The 13403-nt window shown below is 34.8% G+C and overlaps 1 non-coding gene across 1 annotated transcript; it reads right to left on the reverse strand.

Annotated features, from left to right (window-relative positions):
- Positions 1–9080: 9080 nt before the first annotated feature.
- Positions 9081–9238, reverse strand: LOC123821204. Its single transcript, XR_006786069.1, has one exon. It is a non-coding gene; the product is annotated as a U1 spliceosomal RNA (small nuclear RNA).
- Positions 9239–13403: the final 4165 nt, after the last annotated feature.

The following is a 13403-nucleotide window of genomic DNA, read 5'->3' on the forward strand; positions in this document are numbered from 1 at the left end:
CCCAGACAAGAAAAAGCAAAAGGAGTTTGTTAACACTAAACCAGTATTGCAACAAATTTTCAAGGGTTTGCTTTAAGAAGAAGAAGAAAAAAAAGAGATACAAATAAACAAAATAAAAAACAACAGAGGAAAACAGTCTAACAACAAAATGGCACTATATACATATTTATTAATAATCGACTTACACGTAAATGGCTTAAATACTCTGACTGAAATACATAGGGTTGCTGGTGGATAAGAAAACAAGACCCACATATATGCTGGGTCTCCAAGAGACCCATCTCAGATAGAAAGATATATACAGACTAAAGGATTAAAAGATATACACAGATTAAAAGATATTTCATGCAAATTTAAAAGATAAAATGTAGCAGTACTTATATCCAATACACAGACTTTAAAGCAAAGCCTATATATAATAAGAGACAAAGAAAGACACTACATAATGATAAAGGGAATGATCTAACAAGAGGATATAACCCTAGTAAGCATTTACCCACCCAACATGGGTGCCTGTGTAAAGCAAATCTTGATAGACATAAAGGGAGAGATCAACAGAAATACAATCATATTAGGGATTTTAGCTTCCCATTGACTTCAATGGATAGATCTTCCAGGCAGAAATTAACAAGGAGACAATGGGCTTAAATGAAACACTAGATCAGATGGATTTAATTGATATCTTTAGAACATTTCCTCCCAAAGCAGCAAAATATACATACTTTTCAAATGTACATGGAATATTTTCTAAGATAGACCAATTGTTAGGACACAAAACAAGGCTCAATAAATGTAAGAAGACTGAAATCATATCAAGCATCTCATCTGACCACAATGTTATGAAACTACAAATTAATCACAAGAAAACATTGAGAAACATGCAAAGCAATGGAAGCTAAACAACACATTATTAAACAATGAATGAGTCAACCATGAGATCTAGGAAAAAATCAAAAGATACCTTGAAACAAATGAAAATGAGGACACAACAATCCAAAATCTGTGGTACACTGGGAGAGCAATCCTAAGAGGGAAATTCATAGAATTACAAGCCTATCTCAAAAAAACAAGAAAAAGCCAAAATAAACTATCTAAATTCACACTTAAAGGAACATGAACAGGAACAACTAGCAGAGCCCAAAGTGAGTAGAAGGGAGGAAATAATAAAACTCAGAGCAGAAATAAATGAAATAGAGTCTAGAAAATTGATACAAAAGATAAAGGAATTGAAGAGCTCGTTCTATGAAAAGAGAAACAAGACTGACAAAACTTTAACCATGCTCAACAAGAAAAAAAGGGAAAACCCCAAACCCCAAATAAATAAAATCAGAAATGAAAGAAGAGAAATAAAAATTAACACTAAAGAAATACAAGGGATTAGAAGAAAATACTATGAACAATTACATGCCCATAAATTGGACAACCTAGATGATATGGATAAATTCCTAAAAACTTACAATCTTCCAAAACTAAATCAGGAAGAATCAGGGAATCTGAATAGACAGATTATACCTAATGAATTTGTACCAATAATCAAAAAATATTCCAACAAACCAAAGTCTTGGATTGGATGGTTTCACAGGTAAACTTTACCAAACATTCCAAGAAGAACTAACACCTCTCCTTCCCAAATTATTTCATAGAAGTCAAGAGGAGAGAAGGCTCCCAGACTCATTTTTGAGGCCAGCATTGTCCTAATTCCCAAACCAGATAAAGACACTACAAAAAAGAAAATTATAGTCCAATATCCCTGATGAATATAGATGCTAAAATCCTCATCAAAATATTAGCAAACTGTTATAGCAATGCATCAAAAAGATCATACACAATGATCAAGTGGAGTTTATTCCAGGAATACAAGGTTGGTACAACATTTGCAAATTAATAAATGTGATTCACCACATGAGCAAAATAAGGATAAAAACCACATGATCATACCAATAGATGCAGAAAAATTTTGATAAAAGCTAGCATTCATTTATGATCAACACTCTTGGCCAAGTAGGAATAGAGGGGACATACCTAAACATAATAAAGGCCATATATGACAAACCCACTGCTAGGATCATACTCAATGGGCAAAAACTACAAGCATTCCCCTTCAGATCAGAAGAAAGACAGGGATGTCTCCTTTTACCTCTCTTAGTCATCATAGTACTGGAAGTCTTAGCCATAGCAATCAGACAAGAAGGAGAAATAAAAGGCATCCAAATTGGAAAGGAAGAAGTAAAATTTTTTTCAGACGTGAGTCCCAAAGATTCCACAAAGAAACTATAAGAACTTATAAGTAAATTCAGCACAGTAGCAAGTTACAAAATTAATATTCCATAATTAATTGCATTTTTATATGGCAGCAATAAACTAACAGAAGGGGAAATTAAGAATACAATCCTATTCACAATTGCTACAAAAAGAATATAATACCTCAGAATAAACCTAAGTATATAACAGACATGCACATGGAAAATCATAAGACACTAAAGAAAGAAACTGAAGAAGATAGAAATAAGTGGAAGCACATATTGTGTTCATGGATAGGAAGAATTAACATCATTAAAATGTCCATACTACCCAAAGTAACTTATAGATTCAATGCAATTACTATCAAGATTCCAATGATGTATTTCACAGAATCAGAAAAAATATTCCAAAAATTTATATGAAACCCCAAAAGGGGTTGCTGTGGGGGCATAGCAACAGTGAACATGAGAAAGAAGGAGTTGGAGGAATCATGCTACCATATATCAAACTATACTATAAGGATATAATAATCAAAATAGTACTGGCATAAAAACAGACACATAGATTAGTGAACCAGAATAGAGGGTCCAGAAATAAACCCAAACCTCTACAGTCAATTAATTTTCAACAGAGGAATTAAGCATATACAATGGGCTAAGGACAGTTTATTCAATAAATTGTGTTGGGAAAATTGTACAGATATGTGCAAAAAAATGAAAATAGGCCACCCTCTTACAGCACATACAGAAATAAATTCAAAATCGATCAAAAACTTAAATGTTTGACCCAAAACCATAAAAATCCTAGAAGAAAACATAGGCAGCAAAATATCAGAAAAATTGCTTGTAGCAATTTTTTATCACATATATCTCCCCATGCAAGAGAAACAAAAGAGAAAAAACTAAGCAAATGAGACTACATCAAACTAAAAAGGTTTTGCACACAAGGAAAAACATCGACAAAATATAAAGACAACCCACAGAATGGGAGAACATATTTGCTGATAAATCTGATAAGGGGTTAATGTCCAAAATTTATAAAGTACTTAAAAATCTCAACACCATAAAAACAAACAACCCAATTAAAAAATGGGCAAAGGACCTGAACAGACCCTTTCCAAAGAGGGCATACAGACAACCAATAGACATACGAAAAGTTGCTCAAAATCACCAGTCATCCCAGTCATCAGAGAAATGTAAATTAAAACCGCAATGTGATACCATCTCACACCTGTCAGAATGGCTATCATCAATAAATCAACAAATGCTGGCAAGGATATGAAGAAAGGGAAACCCTTCTGCATTGTTGGTGGGAATGCAGACTGCAGTAGCCACTGTGGAAAACAGTATGGAGATATCTCAAAAAAATTAAAAATGGATCTGCCTTTTGGCCCAGGGATCTCACTTCTGGGAACATATTGGAAGGAACCCAAAACACTAATTCTAAAGAACATAAGCACCCCTATGTTCATTGCAGTGTTATTTACCACCGCCAAGATATTTACCAGCAACCCAAGTGTCCATCGGTAGATGACTGGATAAGATAACTATGTGACATTTTATGCAATGGAATACTACTCAGCCATAAAAAGAAGAAAATTTTACCCTTTGCAGCAGGATGGACCTGGAGAACATTATGCTAAGTGAAATAAGCCAGTCAGAGAAAGACAAATACTGTATGATTTCACTCATATGTGGAACCTAATGAACAAACTGAACTAACAAGTAAAACAAAGATAACTCATAGACAGAGAGCAGATCACAGTTAGTGGGGAGGTTAAGGGATGGAGGGATTGAGCAAAAAGGAAAAAGGACTCATGGACATGGACAACAGTGTGGTGATTGTTGGCGGGGAGGTATAAGGGGACTAAATAGTAATGGAAAACCAATACAATAAAGATTAAATCAAAAAAGTAAATTGCTGCAATAATGCTCATCAAAAAAAATAGAATTTTCTTTTTATCTTTGATGCTTAGCCCCAGTATAATTTTCTTTTAATTTTTTCTGTTTGGAGTTTACTCAGCTTCTTGGACCCATTGCCATTTTACATTTCTTGTGGATAATTTTAGCCATTATATATTCAAATATTTCTCTTGTTCTTTTTTCCTTCTCCTCAGACCATATAAAGAACTGTTAAATAAGAAGCATACCAAATATACACTCCCTTGATTATTTTTATCTATAGAAAATAATATCTATTTTCTATCATATTAGAAAATAATATCTATTTTCTATCATATTAGAAAAAATGAAAGAAAGTACTAGACTAAACCTAATGATGAACTAAACTCAGATTTTGGTTAATCTGACCTTTGCAACTAGAACAAAACCACACACAAAGGGAAAAATTAGGCAAGAAAAACAAAAAGTACCCCTAAGAGCACTGGTCACCACAATGGTGGTCCATGAAGGAGAAGGGCAAAACCAAGAAATTATTAGAAGTAAGGGTATAGTGTGAAGGAGTTGTTTTATTCTGTAGATTGTTATCATCAGATTCCTGAATAACCTTTTCATTTACTAAAAGGAGAAAGTGAGAGTGAGAGTAACTAATTTAAGAGTAATGTCTTTGTTTTGGGATGCTGTGGCGTGGAAGAACATGATTGATGTAGGACCCACAGCTCACTATGGAGCAATCACAGATGGCTTTAAATGATCCAGACACACAGAGCTTATTTCTGAGAAAGAATACATACAGGTAGCCTAGTGGACTGGATAAAATCCACTGTAAGGTCTGTTTACAGCTCCCCCTATCAATGACACAGACTCATTTCACTTAATAAAATTGTTTTGTCTTTTTTGTTCAAAGTAGAGAACTTATATTGATGTCTTCTATTTCACTGATTCAATCTTTTGTCATACAGTGAATTTATCATTTTAGATATTGTCCTTTTTCATGCTAGGGTGTTGCTTTATTACAGTTTTCATTTCTCTACTAAGGTTCTCAATCTTTCCACTCTTTATAATCATGTGTTCCTGTAAGTTCTGAAACATATTCATAATGGTGGCTTTAAAATTTTTGTGTTTTTTTTCCCTGCTAAATTCAATTTCTGAAACTTCTAGGCTAAGGACTGATTTACTTTATCTTATTTATTTATTTTTAGAGAGAAGGGATGGGGGTGAGAGAGAGAAAGAGAAACACTAATGTGTGAAAGAAACATCAGTTGGCTGCCTCTGGCACACCCCCAACCAGAGACCTGGCCTGCAACTCAGGCATGTGCCCTGTCTAGGATTTGAACCAGCGACCTTTTGGTTTGTATGCTAGCACTCAACCCACTGAGCCACACAAGCCAGAGCTAGGGACTAATTTTTATCATCTGATTTTTTTGTTTTGATTATCACTTTTGAATCACTTTTTATTTGATTTGATTATCATTTTATTTGTTTTATCATTTTTTGAATCACTTTTTATTTATTTTTTGCATATTTCTATCTCTATAGGATTATTTTCTTTCCTTTAAAGAGCTTTATGTTATATTCTGGCAAACAGTTGTATCCTTAGCTGATTATTTTAGTACTTGAAGGCTAATTTTGGAGTTTTCTTTTGGTTTTGTCCTTAATCTTACAGACTGGCCCTTACTCTATGACCTGTTTATTTTCAAAGATATGACCTATCTGGGATTTCAGTTGTATGGCCAAGGTCACTGAAGTCTCTCTGGTTGACATAAAAGTCCAAAGACTTCAGCAATTGTGACTTCTGTATTTTCCACTGAACTCTCAGCTTCATAGAAGTTCCTTTCTCTGTATGTAATGGAGTATTGCTCTACCCATGCAAAGCCTTGCAGCTCTTTTCTTTCCTACATCCTGTCTCATGAATTCTTCCTGTTTTACCATCTCAGAAATCTAATCTCTTCTGTTTAGCAACTGTGTCCTTCTACTTGGGTTTCTCCACCTTGTACCACAGTAGGGGAAATGCCCCCACTAGAGAATCAGGGCAAATCAAAGTCTGGAGTTTCTTTTTCCTAGGGTATTTTAGATATATGCTTCCTGCTTTAGATATATGCTTTCTGTTGCAAAAAGCTTTATTGTTTCTATTTGGTCCCCAGCATGGGAGAGGCTCCACGTTTGTTAAAAGGCTGCTTAGTGATTTCAGGGAAAGGCTCAAGCTGAAGTCAGACACCAAGGGGATGCAGGGGTCTCCTCAAAGTTCTCCAGGATTCAAAGGCTCCTTCGAGTTAGGCTTGAGGGCGAGCTTTTCAAAGATTTACTCACCCAGCCCAGCCTGGGGGCCACCTAGCCTGCTTTGATTGGCCAAGTGGTTGCTCATCTTCTGGTAGTGTTTCAACTGCTTATCCAGGAAGTAGTTCTCCAGGAAATCACAGAAATGGGGATTTGGGTGGGCACAACCAAGGATGTACAGATCCAGAAGAGCCCTGATCAGGTTCTTGTCCATGACTCCATGGTATCCTGAGTATAACCCACTCATCTTGGGACAGCTTCAGCATGTCCAAGAAGGGGGCATGACCACTGCATTGGTTTTGCATCTTCAAGATGCTGGGCACCCTTGAGCTTCTCCTCGGCCAGCTCTCAAAAGAAGTAGCCCATGCCCTCTATATCCAAAACATTGTGGTTAAAATAGAAGCCCCCTAGAGAGGTAGGTATAGGAGGCCTGCAGATGCAGGTTGACCAGGAGGTTGCCAAAGGCCTCCCCCCTTGATGAATTTGGGAGCTGATAGTTGCTTGGCAATCAGGAGTTAACCTCAAAAAAGGGTGTTGGCTGGTCTCAGAGGCCAAGGATAGGAGAGATGGTTCTGAAGGTTTAGACTAGAAAAGAGGTTAGAGGGTGGTCAGAAGCAGGAAGGAAGGGTATCCCTGGCTCTGTTCTGTCCAAAAACTGTTGAAGCAAGGGACAGACTCAGGGGACCAATAAAAGCTCTTTCTCCTGCTTTTTCAGTGTATGAACATAGTTTATGTTTTATCTAACTTTATAGTGTTTATAGCAGAAGGGAATGTCCAGTGCCAATGACCATGCCATAGCTGGAGGTTGAAGTCTTCCCCAAGCAGACATATTTGACTCCAACATACATGGTCTTCCACTATGTATTCCAACAACTTTTATTATCTAAGCCTTTTGAATACTGTAGGCTCTAAAGTCTCTAGGGAGAAACTGTTTCCTTGCCTTTTCAAGCTTCTAGAGGCCACCTGCGTTTGTTGGCTTGTGACCCATCTTCCATCTCAAAACCTGTAGTGTAACATCTTGTTTTCATAATTCTCTATCTCTCATTCTTTGGACTCTCTTACTCTTTAAAAATCATTTTTAAATCTTTTTATTGAAGTATAATTGACATATAACACTGTGTTAGTTTCAATATTTGTAATATTGCTAAATGATCACCACAATAAATTTAGTTAACATCTATCGCCATACATAATTATATTTTATCCTTTAATGAGAACTTTTAAGATCTATCCTCTTAGGAACTTTCAAATGTGCAAGGCAGTAGTACTACCTATAGTCACCATACTATACATTGCATCCTAAAGACTTATTCATCTTATGACTGGAAATTTGTACCTTATGAGCCCCTTTACCTGTTTCAGCCACTCCACCAACCCTTGCCTCTGGCAACCATCAACCTGTTCTTTGTATATATGAACCTGGGATTTTAAAAACTGTTTTGTTTTCTTCTTATAATCCACATATAAATAAAATTATATAGTACTTGTCTTTCTCTGTCTGACTTATTACACTTAATATAGTGCCCTCAAGGTCTATCCAGGTTGTCTCAAATGACAATATTTCTTTTTTTTAAATGGCTAAATAATATTATAATATTTTCTTTATTCATCAATTGATGGACATTTAAGTTGTTTATCTTGGCTACCATTAATAATGCTTCAATGAACAGGGAGGGTGCATATATCTTTCTGAGTTAGTGTTTTATTTTCTTTGGATAAATGCCCAGAAGTGGAATTGCTGAATTGTATGGCCTCTCTCTTATAATGACCCTTATAATTACATTAGACCCAACTGAATAACCAGAGTAATATCCCCAACTCAAGATCCTTAATTTAATTATATCCACAAAGTCCCTTTTGTCATGTAATATAACATATTAATAGCTTCCAGGGACTAGAACATGGTATCTTGGGCAGTCATTATTCAAACTAAAGTAAAATTTCAAAAATCTTTGAATTTCTACTTTGATGACCCACCATTATGACAGGTGGAGATGATGATCATAACCTAATGAAGTAAACAGTCACCTTCTTATAAATGATGTGGGCTCTTTTGGTGGTTATAAAGAAAGTAGACAGGAAAATTTGTCTTCACTTATTTGAAGCTCTGGACAAATGTTTCTTTCCTGTTTCTTCCTTATTTCTTTTCAGAGAGTCTCACTGAATAGCAAAATGTTACCACCATTTTTACCCCTGCTCCCCAAGTTTCTAGAAGCCTGCCAAAGTCTATTGCCTTCCTTCTGACCTTTCTTCTTTTTTTTTTAAGAGAGGGAGAGAAACATCAACGTGTGGTTGCCTCTCATGTGACCCTTACTGGGGACCTGGCCTGCAACCCAAGCATATGCCCTGACTGGGAATCAAACTGGTGACCCTTTAGTTCCCAGGTCAGTACTTGAACCACCAAACCACACCAGCCAGGCCAGACCATTCTTATTGTTAACTAGTTATTCATCAAACTGATAGGCTATAACTTTACCAGAATTTGGAATATATGTATGGATACTCATGATACAAAGGTATATGAAAGCAGATGAATACATCTAGTTGCACCCATACCAAAATTTACATAGATATAGAAATGGAACAGAAATTAATCAAAAGGAGGATTTTATGGTATGTAGCAGATATTTTGTGCTTTTATTTATTCATTTATTTTTTTAGGGGAGAGGGTGAATGTAGTTCCTCACTACCACAAATTATGAAGTCATGTTTCCCACATTTGGGGAAATCGGAGGGGTCAGCACATCTATAATGCAAAGGATAAGCCTTACCCTGGAAAAACTACCTTCATAATCATGGTATCTCCCCTGCCAAATAAGTATTATTCATTTAACTTTTAATTCAAGAATACTTATTGGGCTTTTAATATGTGTCATACATTATGATAGAAACTAAGGAATCAGATTTGAAAAATTCAAACTATATCCTAAAGAAGCTAGCATTAACAGACCAGACAAACAGTAACAATTGCAAAATGTATGAGAATTGTTATAAAGGCTCTCATGTAAGGTATAATTGGAAATCAGAGATGGGGCTTTTAATATAGATTCAGGTGTCAGGTATACAGTTTCCTATAAAACCAAATGTTAAAGAAAGTATAGTCATTCTCCAGGTGAAGTAAGGCAATGATTTGTCAGTGAACAGTAATGTACAAAGGTGTGGAATTGAGTCAATATGGAGAAATACTTGTCATTGAGGATGGCAGGAAAAGACACTCTGTGGTGATGACTGGTTAAATAATACCATTGAACAAAAACCATTATAGGATATGGTAAAAATTTTGGTTTTAAATTATTTTATTTAATATTAGTTATCTTTGTTATCATTTATTATTTATAAAAATAACAAAAGGAGAATTGTTCCTAAGTATGGGAGGCATAAAGTGAGTTATTTCCTTTGGGCTCTTGTAGTTTCTTAAATGGGCAGTAAGTTCACTAGAATATTCCCTTACTCTTCACAGTACATTCGGTATTGACTTGGAACTATAGTTGCATCTCAATCCATAAAGATTCCATTCCCTTTCATTGGACTGATACCTGGGAAGAACACACAGTTGAAGCTGAGGCACACCATTTTTATTATTTTACTAATATTTAATTTCAAGTTCTATTTAAAAGTCATATGTAAAATTTCCTACATATTTTATTGGAACTAAAACCAGTACTCCTACTATCCATGTAAACAAACAGGTGGCATTATCAACAATCACTTATTCTTTGAAGTATTACTTTTTCTTTAAAGTACCTCTTTTTATTGGCACTAATCTCCTAATCTCTAAATTCTGTATAAAACATTAAAAATAAAAAGTTTTTGAGTTCAGTAGCATGAGTTAGTAATTGAAGGTTTTCTTAATATAGTGGAAAGAGGTCAGACTTCAAAGTCAAACAGATTTGGTTTTGAATCTCAGCTGTTACTTAATGTGTGAACATCAGCAAATCACTTCACTGAACTTTAGTTTCTTTATCTCTAAAATGAGGATAATAATGTCTTCCTTGTTTAGGTATTATATGGAATAAAAATAATATGTGAACTGCTGATACTAAGTATAACTCAATAATTGATAGCTATTTATTATCATTATGGTCATTTTCCACATTGCAGAATTGAGTCTCTTTCCCCAAGGAAATATTAATTCTTAATACCAGTTTATAAAGTACTCCCATAAACTTGAAGGAGAGGGCAGTCACTAAAATAATTACGTGCATAAACTTTGTTTCTGCTAGCTATCCTAGTGATTACATGTATTTTCATATACAAATTAAAACTGCGTACTCATTACTTAAAATATGTTTTTCATTAGGTAAATGAAATGCTTATTAAAGATAATATAAGGCTAAAAGGAGAACATTATCAAAACAAGTTACTCGGTATGTTTTTTAAAATTTATTTTTACAATATGGCAACACCACTTTTTCTTTGGACCATTTACCATATATATCTAAATATTTATAAACTTTATTCAATATTTTTGTTAGTACATGTACTCGTGTATAACCATATTCTATGAATATTTACGGTTCTTCTACCTGCATTACAGGTTTGAGTTAAACTTTCTTTAAGTGCCATTTTAATTATACAAGAAAAAATCAAGTTTTATTTTTATCAAGTTTTATTTTTAATTCTTAACCACAGGCTAAAGCAGAAATCATGACAAATCAGAAAATGCCCTCTTTGAAAACTGAAACCAATGAAAATCTATTTGAAAAAATAAAGGGCAACTAATTATCCATTTATGGAGTACTGTATCTTCACCAAAGATACTTGGAAATTCTCCAGATGTTCTTAAAATGATTGAAATGGCTTGCTTCTGAATCTCTTCCTTATTGACTTTTTATCAGTGTATGCACACCTTCCTTTACCTTCCCAGTTATTAAAATAAGCTAAATCATTCTCTGGTTCCCCATTCCTTCTCCCAGTTGAGACTGCCCCAGCTCTTTCCTGATGATCTTCTCAGTACTTTCAAGTATACATTCTAGCTCTCTGTTCATGTTTTCTCTCATCTCAGCTTTCTCAGAGGAGTCTACATTGGCTGGACTCATTTTCAATGTCCTATGTCTCAGCCAAGGAGTCCTCAGCTCACCTGTGCTGCCTCTGCCTTCTCATGTCTCCATAGCTTTTTCCATCCCCAGTCTAAACCATTCTTCAGATGAGTACCTATTCTGGTCAGAGAAAAAGGTGTAAAGAACACTTAATTATTTCTTATTAATTGAATTAATGTATTTAACACCTCCAAGCTCCACATAAATTGCTTTTGGTTGTTGGCTATGAGGTTCACCACCTGTTCTTGGATCTTTTTTTAGAGACTCGAATACTCTAATGTGTAGGCCACACTATACTCTTAAGTGGTCATTTTCATGAAGCTTTAATAATTTTTTAACTGTGTTTTCTTGGACTTGGTTATTCCAGTAAGAGGTTATCTGTCATAGCCATACTTGGGAACATTAAAGTTTTCATGTAGGAAGAAAATACACACTAAATAGGAAAGAAAGAAAAAAGGAGATAAGAGTCTCTAGATAATCAATAAAGAATAGAGAATGAGAAAACTGTATCCTCTGTGTTCTCTCAATCAAGCTGCCATCTAAATTTATACTATCAGTCTCTGCTCCCAGCAGTGTTGCTTTGTTAGTCTATTGACTTTATCTTCCAGTGTTAGAGCTTAAAAAACAAAACAAAATTATTGAAATTGTTTAATTATATAATATTTGAGTCTGGTTAGTCTTTCCCTTGGATTTCTCTCATATGGGAACATGTGGTCTTTTTTTAATCATGATACTTTTTCCACCTAATCCTACCCCATTCTTTTTCTCTGGATTTTTTTTTACTCTGATATAACTTCAGTCTGTTCAGGCATTAAAAGGTATAGTATAGATGCACTACTGTCTCAAAAGCTTTTGTTGTTCTTGCTGAGTGCTTTGAAGCAAAGACAACATGAAGTACACTGTGTGATGTTTGAAAAAGATATGGTATACCAAAAACTGTTGCTATTTAATCCCAAAAAAGTATTGATCCAAAGTATTTTGGATCTGTGTAGCACTCTAAAACCACTTAAGAGTTTCCATGGATTTGTTCTGCTCTTTTGTACTCTAACCATTTCAATATTTAAAAAAGGAAAAAAGGTGGAAACACTTCCTAAAATACTTTGTATGGTGCATACTTGTACTCTTACAGTCTCATACAGGCAGTGTAAGTTCTATGCATCCTGTCTGGAAGAAAGGGTATGAAATCGTCATGTATAATCAGTAGTCCAGAGTCAACTTTGCTCAGTGCCAGAGGCCCACAAAAGAGTAAGCTCCCAAAGGGTGATAGAGATATCATTGGGAAAATGTCTTCGAAGTATAAAAGTGTGGACTGTGCTTGTCATGCCAAATTTTTAGCATCCTTGTGCACAAATGTCGAAGTCCTCTGTCATCTCTAATTCTGGAAATATATTTATTGAAAATGTTAATCCCAACTATGTCCTAAACTCCCTAAAGATGTTATATGATTTTCTGTTCTTACATGAGACTATTTGTTTGTAAACATCACATTCTTTATTTTCTAAAGTTTTGCTGAAGATGCGAACAAGGTTATAACTAACATCATCTAGAACAGAAGGATTTCACATGCCACTGCTGAGCTCTATATTATTTCCAAGAATAAGAACATTTTAGTGTGCTAAAATTCTACTTAAGATGTTTAAAAGATAGATTTTTTTGCAGATTTTAGAATCAAATTGATCCAGATTTTCCCCTCAGGTTTGATTCTCACTCGTTTGTGAGGTTACTGAAATTCAAACCATGTAGCTAGGAATTATCCATCAGAAATGGAGATTTTAAAGAGAAGGAATATAGAGGAAAAGTTTTATTTGGATGATGGGGTGCAGAGTCCTGGGTGAGAAGTGTATAGTCCTTCACTTAAAATTTCCCTCTAACATTGATCTTAAATGTTTTGGGATGATTTACTTCTTTGACTTTGTCTTTCATTTATGCAATCATAATTTATTGAATG

Source organism: Phyllostomus hastatus, unplaced genomic scaffold (genome assembly GCF_019186645.2).
Source record: "Phyllostomus hastatus isolate PE091 unplaced genomic scaffold, TTU_PhHast_1.1 phas_contig_38, whole genome shotgun sequence".
In the NCBI taxonomy this organism is placed as follows: domain Eukaryota; kingdom Metazoa; phylum Chordata; class Mammalia; order Chiroptera; family Phyllostomidae; genus Phyllostomus; species Phyllostomus hastatus.